We start from the raw sequence: 6,003 nt of genomic DNA on the forward strand, positions 1-6,003 counted from the left end.
TTAAAAACAGTATGTTTTAGGAATATATTTATTTATTTATTTATTATAATATATAATATAACTCTCCCATGGTCTGAATAAATAAATATATTTATTTATTTATTACAATTTAATAAATTATTATTATTTATATATATTTACAGACCTGAATTTTGCTGTGATGTAATAAATAATGACATTCCTCTCCCAGAAGTATTAGAATTATTATATACAAAGAATGAAATTACTGAACCAAATGATGCAATTGTTGTTGTTCTGCATGTTCTCATGTTTGAATTAGGATTCATTCCAAAAGTAAGTTTCAGTAATATGAAAATATTCCAATATTTATAAATTATAATTTCAACTGAATCTTAAAAAGTAAATAAATGACTTATTAAAGTTATTTATTCACTTAACAATATTTTAAGAATAAATTTTACTTTTCCTTAAACTTTATAATGATTTAACAACAGCACTCTTACAGTTGTCATAATATGATTTTAAGAAAAGTTGTGTAAATAATACAATTTTTTACTTATGGGATATATACAGTACATATTTGATTCAACTTTTGTTATATAAGAGATCATTATTTTGAAATTAATTAAATTAAATTAGAATGTACTGTACAAAATTATTTATAGAAAGGAAAAATATGTTTGATAGTTTCAAGATTAATCATGTATGCAACATAAAATTTTCATTCGTGCATCTTATTTCAGATATGTGCAATATAAAATTACAAGTAAAGGAAGCACAAAATGTAATGTAGTAATTAAATTGTGACATATAATCAAATTAAACATTTATTAATAAAAATTTATTTGAAAGACTCAAATGAAAAGAATTTTATAGATCTGTAGAATAAAACAAGAAGATGTACCGGTACCAGCATTCACATACATTTTGAAATACACTGTGTGTTCAATTATTGATCATATTTATTGATAATGGAGAGATACAGACTTGCCATGTTGTTACAGCCCAAAAACCTATATTATTTCTTGAAAAAATCTCTACTTAGAATGCTATTCATCCAGGTTCATACACTCATACACTTGATTGACTACATTTTCCATCATTCTCATAAACTGGATTTTGTATGTATTATAATTTAGGTCTGAATGCAAACTCTGACACACTAAGCTCTTTGACAAATTAAGATCTGATGCATGTATGCATGTGAAATGTTTTGGACTTTGATTGACAGCATGGCCACATTTCTTTATGCAGCGAGAGTGTAGCAAAAATGACATCACAAACAGCTATCGCTACACATCGCTGCATCATAGGTTAGAAATGCTTTCTGCTCGAGGAAAACATGGATGCCGTAATCTATCCTTTAATTCCAGTTATAGCCGAAAGTAATGCTTTAGTTAAAGAACTACAATATTTAAATAAAGAGATATAAAGAATTGAGTATTATCTTTCCAAAAATGTGAACAAAGTAAAGAGATAGGAGATAATGATGGGATCTGAAACAATTCGGGACTGGAGTTGTTCAGATAATCGATTTTTAAGATAACCGATTATGTACAAAAAGATATATTAACCTATCCCATGTTGAAATTTGTTCAAATCATGGTCGTGACAGTACTGCCAGCTAAAACACACACACCAACAAATTGGTTCAAAACAATATTGGAGTAGCCCAAAACATAGCCAAATATTTCAGCGCCACAGCACTAGTGGAAATTTAAATTTACCGACTGGAACATTTTCGGTTGATCGATATTCAGATAATCAATGCTCTACTGTATTTAAAATGTAGTATTTTCTTATTCTTCAGATAACTTTCAGGGTTATTTTATAAAATTTAATCCTTCTTAATCTTTCCATAATGCAGTTTAACTTGATTATAACATCATTCATGGTGCTGGCAATTTTTTGATGTTATAACCAAGTGTCATTATCTACAGGTCATAATTTCAGTCACATAAAAAGTACCAAGTGTATTTAAAGACCTATTATAAAATCCATTCTAATTTAACATTGTATGTATTACCATAAAATTACTGTATTTCGTAATGGTAATACAGTATACTGAATCTGTTATGGTAATAATAATTTATTATCGTATGTATAAAAGTGCAAACTAAATGTTTAAATCTACTTTATTTACATTATTGTGAAATCCGTGATTTTTACGCCAATGTCAGAAAAATCTTTGTAAACAACTCCGAGAAAAAAAACACTCTTGGTGAGAAGTATATCGGAGGTCACTGATTGTTTTCACATTAAGGTGGGAAAGTTGATACTTAGCTGATCAGAATGCACAGTAAGTGTCAACAGAAGTCAATCACGTGACTCATTTCCCACAAATAACGTATAAAAGCTCGAGTCCCCAGAGGCTCCGGGCAATCCCTCAGAAGTTATACTTGGTAGATGTGCCATATTTGTCTCCATACTCAGGACCGAAAGGACATACAACCAACCACAGCCATTTGAGCTTCCATCGCCATTAATGAACGCATATTAGACATATCCACATAGAGGTATTTGTACTTTTTAGAGCTTTGTGAACTCTCTCTCAGACTAGCAGGTAAAGCTATTAGAGCGTCCCTTTTGTATAGTGAACTCATTTAATCGCATTTAACCTATATATCCTAGCTTAGTTATATAAATAAATGCTTGTTTAGTTTTTAAACTGTCTCCTGTCTCTGAAGGACACCTGCTGACTTACCAACGCACTCCCCACTCAAATTTTTGCCCTCCTAGCCATCCGACAAGCCGAGAATGGGTTTTACCAACCTGTTGCAGAGTAAGTGGTCATTTGGGATGAGCCCAGTGGCCCACTGCTAATCTCACATTATTATGTCTAAGTTTACAACAATGTAATTAAAAATTTCAAAAATGACCTTTCATAAGAAATTTTTATTTGTCTCAAGTTATAATAATGGCAGCACTTCTGATTTTGAGAATAATATTGAATCAAAAGACAACAAAATGTTAAATTAATTTATGCCAATTAAAAAGACACAACAACAATATTCACTTAAAAAAAAGTCAGTTATTTTAGATTGTAGGTGTTTTTCCCTTAAAAACTGTTTATCAGTGTCATTTTCTAAATCATAGACTTTGTTCATTATTTCCGATGAAGTTTTCCAAGACCAGTAAAACATTTTCAATAATCTTATTTCATTATGCGCTTCTCTGGCTGACAGCACTGCATTTTCTCTGTCTGATGTTTCATCTTCATCATCATTATCCACATTTTTTTGTCCAATCTTTTTGTTTCTCTGGGCCGCATTGGAATAAGTCAAGGAGTTTTGGGCCATAAGTATATATAATATATAATTGTGGCCCAATATACAAGTATATTTAAGGATTAACATGTCTAGACTATACTTATAAGTATTAAAACTTTATCACGAAAAAGGATATTTTAAAAAATTATTTCTACAGACACTTTCAATTTTTACTTAAAAATAGAACAGACACTTTCAATTTTTACTTAAAAATAGATAGATAAACAAGGTAATAAATGAATTTAAGAGACAAAACGAAAATTTATATGAAAAACACAAGTATTTGTTTTATTTGGGTCTGTAATTAATTAAAAGCGACAAAGCACCATTTTAAAGTGCATTTTTATTCAACTAATATATTTATAAATAATATGTAGCCAAAAAAGTAGCCTAAGCACCAAATGATATTTTTATGTCAAACTAAAAAATGTAGCCACATTTGGCGCAATGTAGCCAAATCTTGCAATGCTGGAAGGAATACTAAATAAAGCTGGAGTTGTGACTCAAAGGATTATAGACCCAAATGCAGGGAAAGGACAAAAGATAAAGAAGTGAGAAAGGTTGGAAAATTAAGGGTCAATATTTGCATAACAGAAGATCTATTTAACCTTTCTCACTGCTTTTTATCTTTTGTCTTTTCTCTCCTTTCCCCAAATTTGGGTCTATAATCCTTTGAGTCACAACTCCAGCTTTATTTAGTAATCTTTCCTCATTCACACATCTCCAAGTATTTGAAAATATTTCCTTTTCAATCAAATATAAAATATGAATAAAGGTTTATGGTTTTGTGAAACTTCTTTTTTGAGTTTATGCTGTTGAAATAAATAAATAATAAAAAAATTAAAACATTTGTCGGTTTTGTTTACATGTTTATTGGGCTGCATTGGAACTCGCCTTGAGCCGCATGTGGCCTGCGGACTATGGGTTGGACACCCCTGATCTACACTCATATTCAGTAGCAGCAGATGACAAAAATTCACCATTTTCTGAACGTTGAAGTGTTTTAATTAATTCTGGTAGAGGAATGTTGTTGTCCTCATTATTGTCATCATTCATAAATGTAATAGCTGTTTTACTATTACATAGTTTTGCATGGCGAAAACAGTTTGCTACTATTAGCAAACTAACCTTACACTAAGATTTTTCCAAAAAATCAACTGCATCTAATAAAGAAATTGCCATTTTGTTGTTATCTTCAATATTAGTAATAATTTTTTGTAAAAGAATTTTTCTGAAATGAGATATAAGGCTTCTTATAATTCCTTGATCCATTGGCTGAAGTATGCTAGTATGGTACAATTTGGAGGAAGGAATACAACTTTAATGCTCTTTAAATTTTCTAAAATTGGATGTGCTGGGCAATTATCGACAAGGAATAAAACTTTTTCCTTTACCAATAAGTTCTCTATCCCATTTTTGAATTTCTTTTTCAAAAATCTTAGATGTCATCCATGTCTTTTTGTTGGCTTTGTAATTTACTGGTAGTGTTTTTATGTTTTTAAAACATATTGGATTTTTTGATTTTCCTATTACAAGAAGTTTTCTTTTGTCTGTACTAATCATATTAGTGCAAACAAAAGCTGTTATCCTATCTTTCGCAAGTTTTCCACCAACACATTTTTCATTTTTGAATTTAAATGTTTTATCTGGTAAAAGTTTGTAAAATATCCCAATTTCATCTGCATCATAAATGTCTTCATCTGCATATTTCCCCCTTAATTTAGGCCATACATTTCTTAACCAGTTTTTAATATCCAATAAATTTACACTTTTTACTTTTCCACACACTTTTCTGAAACTTATGCCATGTCTTTGTTTAAAACGGTCTAGCCATCCATTAGAACATTTAAAGTTAGTATCGCTAGTAGTCATCTAAATTCTTCTGCTTTTTCCATTAGTATCAGTCCATTTAGTGGTAAATTGGAACTTCTGCATTGGTTAAACCACGTAATTAGAGCGGCATCAATATTGGCTTTGCCACATAACTTAACTTAATTTTTTTCACTTGTCTCTTATGATCTTGAACACTTTTCAAAATTTTCTCTCTGTTTTTTATTATTGTGCACACTAGAATTTGCTAAACCAAAGTCTCTGCATACATCCGCCTTTTTTCTTCCACTTTCAACTGCTTTAATTATTTCTACTTTGCAGTCTAACATTAACGCTTTTCTTTTTAAGCTAGCCATTTCACCTAATTTGATGCTAAACTACTGTACAACACAAGAGTAAAGTTAAAATTTATAACAGCTTCACAATTCACAACTGTTTGGTACACCAATAACAAATTAGAACTATATATAACAAATTAGAACTATATATATCGAGTTGGATCTGTCTCGTTGACGAGACAGATCCAACTCGAATTTCCCACTCCCACGCCAACCTTATATAGTCATTGACAGCCACCTGTCGACCAATCAGCAGTATGCTAGTCATAGCTCTATTCCAGGTCTGCCACATCGCATGATGTCAATCGTCTCTTCCTTGAGACTCATGCACCACCAATTCAAATTTAGCCAATCGTGGTCTTCTACGATCTTTCCTTGGCAGCATCTGTTACCAGTTCAAATTGGCCAATCATGTCACTACACGATATCACCATGACAATGAGTAACTATGCAAACTAACCTGATTGTCACATCATTTAAAGATGTGACGAACCTCACCCACCAAAGTCAGATAGTGAGAGTACCACCCACAGTCATTCTAGGAAGTGGACTCTGACCCTACAAACTGAACTGTAGTACATTTACTGTATTTTCTTTGTTAAATA

General features: G+C 31.0%; 1 long non-coding RNA gene and 1 pseudogene across 1 annotated transcript in view; one reads left to right on the forward strand and one right to left on the reverse strand.

Moving 5' to 3' along the window:
• LOC111621334 overlaps positions 1 to 289 on the forward strand; it is a 32,899-nt gene extending 32,610 nt beyond the window's left edge. The window contains exon 3 of the long non-coding RNA XR_002756053.1: positions 144 to 289. This is a non-coding gene — a long non-coding RNA (uncharacterized LOC111621334). The remainder of the gene's footprint in view (positions 1 to 143) is intronic.
• Positions 290 to 4,066: 3,777 nt separating this feature from the next.
• Positions 4,067 to 6,003, reverse strand: LOC111621307 (annotated as a pseudogene).

This window comes from Centruroides sculpturatus, unplaced genomic scaffold, assembly GCF_000671375.1.
Source record: "Centruroides sculpturatus isolate CEXI.00-Female unplaced genomic scaffold, Cexi_2.0 scaffold98, whole genome shotgun sequence".
NCBI classification, from domain to species: domain Eukaryota; kingdom Metazoa; phylum Arthropoda; class Arachnida; order Scorpiones; family Buthidae; genus Centruroides; species Centruroides sculpturatus.